The 12,681-nt window shown below is 50.1% G+C and overlaps 1 protein-coding gene and 1 long non-coding RNA gene across 4 annotated transcripts in view; one reads left to right on the forward strand and one right to left on the reverse strand.

Moving 5' to 3' along the window:
• The window catches only part of LOC135913374 (chitinase-3-like protein 2), a 303,766-nt gene that overhangs the window by 169,036 nt on the left and 122,049 nt on the right, over positions 1–12,681 (forward strand). The window lies entirely within an intron of this gene.
• LOC135913375 (uncharacterized) overlaps positions 1–12,681 on the reverse strand; it is a 42,523-nt gene that overhangs the window by 11,692 nt on the left and 18,150 nt on the right. Inside the window, exon 2 of the long non-coding RNA XR_011511595.1 lies at positions 3,278–3,473. This is a non-coding gene — a long non-coding RNA (uncharacterized lncRNA). The remainder of the gene's footprint in view (positions 1–3,277; positions 3,474–12,681) is intronic.

Below are 12,681 nucleotides of genomic sequence, written 5' to 3' on the forward strand. Positions count from 1 at the left end.
CGATGACTGACCGCCCAACGGCTGTGCTCGTCGATGTTTATTGGGTGCGGTGCCCATTGTTGCCTACCGAGCATGGCAGGACACCGAGTCTGGCGGGCCAAGGACGATAATACCTGAGGGGGCTCCACATGCTTGTTACACCCCCTTACCCCAGTTTGTTTGCGGACAACAAGAAACATCCAAGTTCAAAGTACGCGGCTCTGCCTCCGCCCGAGCCGGGTCGACAGTGCCTGCTACTCAGGCGAGTGGCCTCCACCGTCGAGTACTCCGCCTGGGCACCGGTGTTAACGGGCCGGGTGGCAACGCCGGGTGCTGCCTGAGACAGCCTCGCTCCATTCAGAGGTTTCAAAAAATGAAGCACCAATGGTAACGGCACACAAAGAAGGAACAAAAGACAGGACAAGGCGCTACTTGCAACTGTTTACTGAAGTCAAAGGTGGCTGATTATATAGCCATGGGGAGAGGGCGACGAAAAAAGAGGGACACTGATTATGTCAATGCGCACGTGCTAGAACACTGAAGATATATTCGAAGGGAATCGCGTATAATCAAAATCTAAAATTATCTAAAAACATGCTTTCATCGTTATAAATGCTCAGAGATGGGGTGCTCACACAGGCGTCCCCTCCTTTCTTAGTCTGGTTGGCCTCCAAAAGAGGGGCCTCCAAATGCGCAGCATTACGCCCGAAGCCGCGACGGACACGCCGAGGAAAGTACTATTAAAGAGTTTCCCAGCCATTACTGACACGCTAGCCCCTGTGTACAGCTCCATAGAAATAGAGTGCCCGCAGATTTGGACGGTCAGCGTGTACGGCGGTACATACGATGGTACAAGGCCTTTGTGCCACATGTAGAAAATCGTCGGGTCCTCGGCCATGATCTAGAGCCTGGCCGCGGAAGAGCTTGAGCCTGCTGCCGCATGCCTCCGCCGCATACCCTTGCGACGGCTACCCTGGCGGCGGGCGGTACCTGGGCTTGAACCAGGCTGCTGCTGCTGTCCGAAGTTCGTCGTCTCCCATCGGCATACACGTGCCCAGTTTTCCTGCACATGAAAAATTTTGCTCGAGAGAACTGGCACTGTGAAGGGGAGTGGGCACCACCACAGCGGCCGAAGGTACTGCCCTTTGTCGCCAACTTTTTGACTGCCGCTTCCGCCGACGGTGAGTCAGTCACACGGGAAATATCGCCGGCGTCCTTGGCGGCAGCTTCTATCGCCAGCGCTGCCTTCACGGCGTCGTCTAGCGAGGGGTTGGGAAGCTCCAGTAGTAGCGTCTGCATGGTGGGGTTGTTGATGCCGGAGACGAAACGGTCCCATAGCAGCGAGTCCAGCTGTTCCCCGAAAACGCAGGCACTCGTTAACCCTCGTAGCGCAGCAACGAACTGCCCGAGGGTCTCCCCTTCCCGGCGGCTCCAGTTGTTGAAGCGGAAACGCTCTGTAAGTGTGGACGGTGCTGCAATGAAATGCGAGCGCAGCATGGCGAGCAGCTCACCCAGCGTCTTAACATGCGGCGTGACTGGCTTGAGAAGGTTGAGCAGGAGACGGAAGACGCGGGTCCCGCAACTGGCGAGGAAAATGTCCCGCTGTTTGGCCTCGGGTGTGTCGTTTTCCCAGAAGAACACGCGGTCATGTTAATGGCAAACTGGTCAGGAGGACCCATCTCCCTCGAACGACAGGAACCTTCCGTACAGCGGCATGGCGACGGCAACGGGGGGTGGTGTTTCTGTTTCGCCGCTCGCGGTGGCGTGGAACGACCCGTGGGTACTCGTCGCCAGCCTCGTCGCCCGTGTCACGATCCGCCCGTGTTTGTGAACAAGGGAGGGCTCGAGGCACCCTCCGTTAGATAGACGCTCCGCAGCGTGGTGGTGACGAACGATGACTGATCGCCGAGAAGCTGTGCTCGTCGGTGTTTATTGGGTGCATTGCCCAATGTTGTCTACCGAGCATGGCAGGCCACCAAGCGTGGCGGGCCAACGAGGATTATGACTGAGGGGGCGTCACATGCTTGTTAAACGTTAACTGCGCGGCGCAAGGAGATGCAAATGACCAAGGTACTTCTAGGTAAATCTAAGGGTACATATACATATTTCTCCACGACATATATGCAAGACAAAAATTATGAAACGTTCTTAATACACTGATTGAAAAAATGAGAACTCCCGTCCGGATTAAGCGTGTTTCTTTTAAAAGCTGCACCATCCCCAGGTGAACCAAGAGAGTTTCAAATAAAATGAATCGAGCCAACTATTGCACGTTAATATGAACAGCAACGTTAGGGACAAGATATTGCCTATGTAGTCAAAATGAATCCGGTAGACCGGCAAGTCTTAACCAAAGTAATCTCCGTGGCTTGTCTCGCGATCTCCTTCAACATGCCAGAAGGCGAAGTGATGTAGAAACATATAGTCTAATCGAATAGTATTTGCTGTTCAGATTGTATTCGATATCAGAATTTACTATTAAAAATTAATAAATAATGAATATCCGTATGCGGTTGAATGTAAGGAATGACAGCACGTTTGTAGTCTCGAAGGTGAGTGGCCGATGCAAGCGAGTTTTTTTTATTCCCAATGATTGTGCTGCTGGAGAGTTGTGGTTGTTGCGCCCAGGTGCACCAGTTCCAATTAACGCACGGGTGCTAATCGGTTCTGGTGAACAAGTTCCTAGCTGTCATTCAATATAAACGCCCCGTTTTGGGACAGCCTGGAAATCTGCAAACTTGATTGAGGCAAGCGAAACCTATTTTTGACAGTCCCATTAAAACTAGTTGCCCAATGTAGTACCACACTTCTTCAACGAGCATTACAGATCTAGAAATATGTGAGGCATGCCGTTCCTTTAAATGCTTCGGTATTGTTTTTATGATAGTGCACTGGATAACTGAACACAGCCATCTATATTGCAGAAGCTGCTTAGTTGAACGGACGTACATTCGGGAACGTCATTACATTGGAGGTACGACATTTAAGATAAGGGTAACATGTTTTTCTCAGTAATCAGACTCGAAATAATTTCTGTCGTTTACACCCCTAGAAAAAAGCCCAAGGACGCAGATACCCTCTCTTTTTCTTGTTTTTTTATTGAGCAAATTCTAGCGTTTTACGGCTGGCGATATGCTCATGAGGCACTCTGTTCAGTTCTCACTAACTGGCATTCCTTGACATGCACCTAAACAGAATTACAAATTACGAATTGAATTCCGCGACAGGACCCGCGAGCTCGAGTTTCGCAGCGCAACGCCACATACACTTAACAAGGAAGGAGTTAAGGGCTACTTACCCCACTATCGCATTCGCGTGCAGAAAGAACGCCGAAGATTGTGCAATGCCAGGTCGACCCGCGGCGGCGGTGACGCAGGCGTTGATAAGCACTCCCCATACGTGGGCCGATCACGAAGATTGTACAATATCGGGCCGACCCCCGCGGAGGGGCAGTTCGACATTAAGGGGCCGCATACACAGCTGCGCTGGTCATCCTGCACAAGTGGAACGGCACTGAGTTTTGTTGTTGTTAAGCATGGACTGAACATAAAATTTTGCGCGGCTTACGCGCCAAATATTAGCATATATAATCATTACCTAAAAGTGTTTTTGGCTCCCGAGTGCCGTCCGCAATAAGGAAACCCGCGCCAAATACTCCGCGTTCTGTTACGCGACAAAGACGGAAACATGAATGGTATGTTGCACTGGAGTTTTTTTTTCTATCAGAGTGCTTGCCGTAAATCTGAGTACACAGCGCCGGATGAGGCCGATACATTTTAACGCGACAGCGTTAAGGAGCTCGTGTCCCAGAAAAGCCGGTGTCGGCGGCGATGGCCGTGAGCTAAATATCCCGGAAGGCAATTCATAAATATTATTTGTTTCAAGCGGCAAGCAGGAGCTTACACATGTTTTTCTGGCAGCGCTTCGCACGACCTACTTATGAATAACTGTATGCGCAAAAAGATGCAAAAAGGATACATACTGCTTGAAGAACAAGAGAAATATTTGCTTTCCAAAGGGAACCGTACAATAACATAGCAGAATGAAAGCCGACACTGCGGCCGCAATGCACGTGCAGTCACCTAGCAGAATAAAAAATCTGTAAAATGATGTAAAAAATAGAAAGAAAGGCATTTATTCCAAGGTATAAATACATGCAATGTCTAATTATAAACACCATTTGCGTGGTCTGATAGCAAATTGTAGCGCGCGAGCAGTACGGACGACCCCGCCGAGCAGAATCGCCCGCAGTTTCTAACGGCGCGACCTTGACGCGGCCCTATCAAGTTCGATCGCAGAGCCGCCAAGTATTTTTTGTCGTCGCGCGCCTCACCGCAAAGCATACGCCATCCCAGCCGCTCGTCCCATTCAACCATACTCTAGTACACTCTTGCTTGCTTGCTTGCGGTTACACGTTTTTAGGAGCGAGTGGTGGTATGAACAAATGATGCCGCCGCGCCTGCATTTTGTTTCTCGAGAACCACGATAAGACATTGCCCCTCGTTGGTCGTCAGAGGAAAGATTAGTGCAAGTTTCTCATTCATTTGATATTCCTGGTGGTCGCACAACCCAGTTTATGCTTGCATGCTCACATCCACACTTCATTTGTGCTATATTCTTGATCCCGTGAGCAAAAGTGTACGCGAGCGCGGGCGGCGCTCGCCCAACTGACCGGCGCGGTGCGGGCTTTTGAGAGTGGCGGATGATGCCCGCGATCCAGGATCTTTGAGGTGCCGGGCGTAGCAGACTTGAACACTATGGCACTGTAGTCTAACCGCGTACGTATAAGGCTCTTTTAAAGTTTGACAAGGCATTTCCTAATTACTACCTCATGTTGTGTGTGTGACCACAGTTCATGATGTTCATTGTTTTTGTGCAATTTTTCTTTAATATACTATATGGGCGTGTTGAAAGCAAGCTTTGTGTGTAGTATTATGTCTAAAATATTGCACTCAGTGCTCACCGGTATGTGCTTTCTATGGAGTCGGACATATCGATTAGGGCATAATACTCTTTTTCGAGTAACAATAATACAACAGTTTTTATTCGGGTTCCGCCTGAACCCATTTTTATCGGTCTATTTAGAGACTTCGTTCAGACTAAGCTGAACCTGTTGTTCACAGATTGCGAGCTTACACGGCCTAATTCCTATCTGTAGGTCATCTACATACACCGAATAAAACATACTGCGTGGAATGACGGAATGCAAGGAATTCATCTTTGCAATGAGTTTTCCTGGATTAAGGGCTTGGACCCACCATTGGCAATTTTTACTATGAAAGTACGGTTAGAAGGGCAGCTTTGTATAACACTAAACATGCTTCCACGAATACACATTTCTGACAGGTCCAGCAATAGTTGAAAGCATCACGTCGTGTCGTGCGCATTTTCCATGTCGAGGAATATGGATGAAAAACTTCGTATTACTAAGGTGTTTATTAGACCGGCACTAGGAGCAGCGCAGCGGTGACAGTCTAGGCGCGGCACGGACTCCGAGCGCGAGCGGAACTCAGCAGCGAAACCCCTGAAGAGGATGACCCACTTTACCACAGAGAATGGTAAGGGAGCCACCCGGCGACCTAATAGCTTGTCACTTTGAGTGGGTCATAGCAGGTCTTGAGGTGGTCGACGTTGACGATGTCTCGTCCCCGACGGCGCATATCCGAAGATGGTTCAATGGGATCGATCACGTTGTTCACCGGAGATGTGCGCTCGATGACACGGTGGAGGCCTTCATATGTGGGCAGTGGTTTCGACGAGAGACCAGGTGCACTGGCTGGGATCGAGAGCCACAAGCGCTCCGGATAGGAACGTGGGCGCAGGTGTGGTGTCACCGCGAACGTTCTTCTGCTGCTCTTGGAAATATTAAATAAACGGCGGCGCGATATCGCGCTACTCTTCGGCATGTGTGGCCGTGGCAGAAATAGGCGCGCACTGAGATACATCCGGCTTCTACGGATGGATTCAGTTTCAGTTTATTATTCTTTAAGTACAATGAATTGGTAACAGACAATATACAGACGAGGGTCGCAAAGTCAAAGACTGCCACAGGAGCCTCGGTTAATATTGTAACAGATACGAAAGGCACGGACAAGAGAAAAGAAGGGAAGACGAAGAAGACGAAGAGTTGGAGAGGCCGAGCTGCGCTACTATCACGCTACGATCACCATCCATCGCCTGTAAATAAAACCATTTCTTCGCAACTCCTCGTCACAGTTGTGGTGGAAGGTGCGGGGTAATCGACACCCGAAGACGGAGGCTGAACCAGAACTTCTCAGACGGAGCCGTCGCATTGCTGGACTCCCACCGTATCTACCGGAGCTGAATATGTCCCACGACGCAGACGAACAATGGCCCATTCCAACAGTTGCGCCGACAAGTTCTGTTCTGCAGCTGAGAGATGCGCGTCCCTTCGCCGGAAGATCGGACGAAGACGTCGAGGAATGGCTCATCCATTATCATCGGGTGAGTGCAACCAACAAGTGGAACAGCGCTTCTCAGCTTTCGAACGTAGTGTTCTTTCTAACGGATACTGCGTTGCTGTGGTTCGACAATAACGAGGAAACGTTCACAACATGGGGAAGATTTGTTTCCGAAATCAAAGAGAGATTCGGCGACTCCGCGACGAAAAAGAAAAGGGCGGAACAGACGCTACTGCAACGTGCGCAAGTGCCAGGCGAAACCTGCACGGCCTATATTGCGGCGGTAACAAAACTGTGTAAGATGGTGGACTCTGGAATGTCTGAGGAAGATAAAGTCGGGCACATCCTGAAAGGAATTGCCGAAGACGTCTATAATTTCCTCATCGCAAAGGACAACCTGGCTTCCGTCACTGACATCATTCGGCAATGTCGTACTTTCGAGCGGCTGAAAACGAGGCGCATTACGCCGAAGTTTGGCAGGCTAGCCAATGTGACAACAGCTGCAAGCGTGGACAGCAACCAGCCCCTCGATCTTGCATCAACGATCAGACAAATAGTTCGGGAAGAGCTCAGCCTGCACGCACAAGCGACACATTCAGGCACTCACAGCTTCCGCCTACCACCGGATTTCGAGTCAAACGTGGCGTCCATCGCCCCGTATCCTGCGGCGAGGGGCACCGAGGATTATGAACTCGCGCCCCGACAGCAGCCACGTCTCTAGGACAGAGGCGCTACTTATGACGCTCGACCACAACGAGAAGAGCCGCGTTTTTACCCCCGAGGTCCTGTGACTTCTGTCAGGCCGCGACAAGAAGGGCACCGAGCCTACTACCACGACGTGACTTATGAACAATATGACGGATTTCAGCGAGGCGCAGAGACACGTTATCCACATGACAACGAACTTTCTCGCCGCCCGCAGCAGCCTAGCATCCGTTTCGAGGAAGATGCTGTGAACCGCGACCCTCCCGTGTGCTACAACTGCGGTTCCACATGCCATATAGCACGGTATTGTCGCCAAGGCCGTCAATCACGAAGGACACCACCAATGTTCTCGTCACCCAGAACCCGTACTTCTTATGACTTGCGGACGACCGATTCCCTTCCAATGGACCACTTCCCACACGAGACCAGACGCAGTGATTCGCCAACTTCTGAGCGGAGTTTGATGCCACCAAATAATCGTCCCCGTCGCTCTCCGTCCCCTCGGCGCCGTTCTTCGTCACCGCCGCCGGGAAACTAGCATCCGCGGCCAATGGAGGTGAGGTCGCCGGACGGTCTTTGCCAGAAATTCCTCTGCCTGTTGTGATGCTAAAAAACAAAGGGAATGTCTCGATTGACGGAATACCGACCATGGCGTTAGTGGAAACAGGGGCGACTGTGTCTGTGATGAGCCTCGCTGTCAAGAACCACCTAGGCCACAAAGTTATGTTTTCTTGGAACGACGGTATTACTTTTCGTGGAGTGGGCGGCGAGTGGCTTCATCCCCTTGGTGTTTGTGCTGTGAGTGTTTTGTTGGCTGGGAAAGTTTTTGTGTCGGAATTCCTTGTTCTTGCTCGTTGTTCGCACGATGTTATTCTTAGTATTGATTTTCTTGAACAGTGCGGTGCTTCCGGGGACTGTGGTTGTGGCGAAATATCATTGAACAAGTTCATTATATCAACAGATTCCGAACAAAGTTCGCGTGGCGAACGCAGGGACGCAGACACACTCAGTGTTCTTGATGAAGTGATTGCACCATCGTGGTGCCTGACGCCCGTTCGTGTTTCTGCAACTACTGTTGACGCTGATTGTGTTGATCTTGTAGTTAGGCCACTCCGCATAAACTGTGCTAAAAAAGATATACTTGTGCCCTGCTCTGTCGTGTGCATGACGAAAGGAGTCGCCACATTGTGGGCGCTGAACTGTTCCGCCACGCCGGTTGTCCTTCTCGCGGTATGAAAATCGCTCTCTTCGATGAAGCCGCATGTAACTCAATGGCGGCCCTAACTACGGAGGTCTCTACAGCTTGCTCTCCTTGCGATAATAGCCATTTTGAAAAGCTAATGCTTGGCATGATCAGCAAGGCTTTCGGTACGTCGGAACGGCAAGCACTGGTACACGTCCTTGCCAGGCATGAGGCTGCATTCGACTTCACGCATGGAGATGCACCCCTTCATTTACCGTCGTCCCGCGCTCGTCACAGAATAGATACCGGCTCAGCACACCCCATCCGCCGGAAGCCCTACCGAGTGTCATCCTGCGAGCGAAAAGTTATTGTACAACAAGTCAAGGAGATGATGGACAAAGGTGTCGTTCAAGAGTCGTCTAGTCCATGGGCAGCCCCAGTAATCCTTGTCCGAAAAAAAAAGATGGCTCCTGGAGATTCTGCGTGGATTACAGACATCTAAACGCAGTGACGAAGAAGGATGTCTATCCTCTACCGCGAATAGATGACGTCATTGATTGCTTACACGCTGCTTCTTACTTCTCAACACTTGATTTGCGATCGGGGTATTGGCAAATACCTATGGACCCTGCCGACAAGGAAAAGACCGCTTTCGTGACTCCAGATGGCCTATTCGAATTTAATGTTATGCCTTTTGGCCTTTACAATGCTCCTGCCACCTTCGAAAGATTCATGGACACAGTACTACGTGGCCTGAAGTGGGAGATATGCATGTGTTACCTCGATGATGTTGTAATGTTTGGCCGCGCGTTTGAAGAACATAATGAACGCCTCAGCCTTGTTCTCGATTGCATCGAGAAAGCTGGACTGGTTATAAACTCAAAGAAATGTCGCTTTGGCGAACGTCAAACACTGGTCCTGGGACACTTAGTTGACAAGGATGGTGTCAGACCCGATCCTCGTAAGATTGAAGCTGTGAGCTCCTTCAAGCCACCACAATCAGCATGAGAACTTCGCTCATTCATTGGCCTATGTTCATATTTTCGTCGTTTTGTTCCCAGGTTTGCCGACATCGTTTACCCTTTGACAAGTATTTTGCGACAAAATGCATCCTTCAATTGGACACCAGAGTGTGACGCATCATTTTCTCAACTGAAGTTTATACTAACGTCAGCACCGCTCTTGCGTCACTTCGATCCGTCTTGCCCAACTGAAGTTCACACTGATGCTAGTGGAATCGGGATAGGAGCGGTGCTTGTACAACGTCACAGTGGCGCAGAACATGTAGTCGCATATGCCAGCCGTTGCCTGAGCAAATCAGAACGGAATTATACGGTTACGGAACAGGAATGCCTAGCAGCTGTTTTCGCCATACAGAAGTTTCGGTGTTATCTTTACGGTAGACCATTCAAGATTATCACCGACCGATTCTTTATGCTGGCTGGTCGGTTTGCGTGATCCCTCTGGTTGCCTCGCACGTTGGGCGCTGCGCCTCCAGGAATACGACTTTGTGGTGTCGTACAAGAGTGGCCGTCGTCACGCTGACGCAGACTGCCTCTCTCGGATTCCTCTTGCGGCTACCGACTGCGATGCTGAGAATTTTGACGACTGTCTCGCTGCTGTTACTTCTACGCTCCCTGACGCGGCAGACTTTCAGCGAGAACAACGGAGTGACGTTACCCTTGATCCGCTTTTCGTCGCCGCCCGTACTTCTAAAGGCAGCGGTCGATTTACTGTCCGTGATAAATTGCTGTAAAAAACTAATTACTCCGGGCATGGAGCGCGTTTTCTGCTTGTTGTCCCCGAGAGCCTTCGCTCCGACGTTCTACGCGCCATGCATGACGATGTGACATCCGGCCATTTCGGTTTCCTACGAACGCGACACCGCACGCAGGAGCGCTTTTACTGGCCCAAGATGTACGAAACAACCAAGCGCTATGTCGCTAGTTGTGAAACGTGCCAACGTCACAAGCGACCGACCACCGCAGCCCCGGGTCCCCTTGGGCCATTGACACCGCCCAGTACGCCGTTCGAGCAAGTAGGCATTGACCTTTTGGGTCCATTTCCGTTATCTAACAACAAGAACTGTTGGATAATTATCTGCGTAGACCATCTGACGCGGTATGCAGAAACTGCCGCCATACCGTCTTCCACCGCCGCGGCTCCACCGCGTTCCGTGGTCCTTCGTCATGGCCCACCACGTGTCATCATCAGCGACCGTGGTCGCCAGTTCACGGCTGATGCCATTGAAGAGTTACTTCGTTTGTGCACTTCCCAGTTCCGTCATTCCACGCCGTATCATCCACAGACCAATGGCCTCGTTGAAAGAACGAACAGAACGCTGGCCAACATGCTTGCCATGTACGTCTCCTACAATCATAAGAACTGGGACGACGTGCTGCCCTTCATCACTTGCGCATACAACACGGCGAAACACGAAACCACGAACTATAGCCCATTTTATCTCCTCTATGCAAGGTTACCGCGAAGCTCTCTGGACACTTTCTTACCCTTCGTTCTGCACAGTGATGATTCTGTATTGGAGACTTTGTGTCTCGCTGAAGAAGCCCGTCGAATAGCTCGTCTTCGTACTCTGGCCTCGCAAAGTCGTTCGAAAGAGCGATACGACGATTGTCACGTACAAGTATCGTTGTAAAAAGGTGACTTGGTCCTTCTTTGTACACCGCAACGCAAGCGTGGATTGTGCCAAAAGTTCTTGTCACAATATTCAGGCCCATTTGCAGAAACTGCAGAAATGCAGAAATGCAGAAACTGCAGCCATACCGTCTTCCACCACCGCTTGTGTGGCGGTCTTCCTGTTGCGTTCCGTGGTCCTTCGTCATGGCCCACCACGTGTCATCATCAGCGACCGTGGTCGCCAGTTCACTGCTGATGCCATTGAAGAGCTGCTTCGTTTGTGCACTTCCCTGTTCCGTCATTCCACGCCGTATCATCCACAGACCAATGGCCTCGTTGAAAGGACGAACAGAACGCTGACCAACATGCTTGCCATGTACGTCTCCTCCAATCACAAGAACTGGGACGACGTGCTGCCCTTCATCACTTACGCATACAACACGGCGAAACACGAAACCACGAACTATAGCCCATTTTATCTCCTCTATGCCAGGTTACCGCGAAGCCCTCTGGACACTTTCTTACCGTTCGTTCTGCACAGTGACGATTCTGTATCGAAGACTTTATGTCTCGCCGGAGAAGCGCGTCGAATAGCTCGTCTTTGTACGCTGGCCTCGCAAAGTCGTTCGAAAGAGCGATACGACAACCGTCACGTACAAGTATCGTTGGAAAAAGTGACTTGGTCCTTCTTTCGACACCGCAACGCAAGCGTGGATTGTGCTAAAAGTTATTGTCACACTATTCAGGCCCATTTGTAGTTGTGGACCGCCTCAGCAAACTCACTTACGCCATAGCTCGCCTACTGTGCAACGGTCGGCGATCAAGCAGAACTCGGCTGACTCACATTGCTCGCCTGAAGCCTTTCTACCCTGCTTGTGCATCCTGACTCACCCCACGGGCTTCGTCTGCTTGCGGGGAAATGTAACAGATACGAAAGGCACGGACAAGAGAAAAGAAAGAAGGGAAGACGAAGAGGACGAAGAGTTGAAGAGGCCGAGCTGCGCTACTATCACGCTACGATCATCATCCATCGCCTGTAAATAAAACCATTTCTTCGCAACTCTTCGTAACAATATTAACAATGTAGAGATGTATTAATGAAGAGCAAGTTAACTGAAAGAAATACACACAATCGCGAAAATGCAACATAGAAAAATAAGATCAATAAAAACAAATTGAATGTATACAAGCCTATAGTGAGAAACAAAAAAAACTGTCAATGCACACTATTGACAAATGTAGTGTAATAAATGACGTAAACATAGTTACACATATAAAACAGTTTAACGGCATGACTAAACGTATGAAAGGATTAAGATTTAATGCTGACGGGTAAACCATTCCACAGTTTTATAGCAGTGAATGATGATGTCATTTTTCCATAGGTAGCATGAACCATACATAGTAGAAAATTGGAGTTACGCGCAAACCTGGTAATATTGTTATTGATGAGTTGGCTGGAATCGATGGATTGGTATGAGAGCTGTTTAGTAAGTAATTTATAAAACATAATTATTAGATGATAGTTCGACAAGTTTCTTACAACCACGACCGGCTTTATTACTCGCGACCTGCTCACTACGCCGGCTCCTATGGCGGCGAGTGTCCGCGTAAATATCACGTGACTGTTCAGGAGGGACGGCGCGCCGCAACAGGTGGCGCCACAAGTTACCCTCATTTCGGCAGCGCCCGCAGTACGCTTGTGTTAGCTTCACTACGCTTGCGTTACCATGTTGCCGGTAGGCCGAGTTAAAA

The sequence above is a fragment of the Dermacentor albipictus genome, chromosome 1 (assembly GCF_038994185.2).
Source record: "Dermacentor albipictus isolate Rhodes 1998 colony chromosome 1, USDA_Dalb.pri_finalv2, whole genome shotgun sequence".
In the NCBI taxonomy this organism is placed as follows: domain Eukaryota; kingdom Metazoa; phylum Arthropoda; class Arachnida; order Ixodida; family Ixodidae; genus Dermacentor; species Dermacentor albipictus.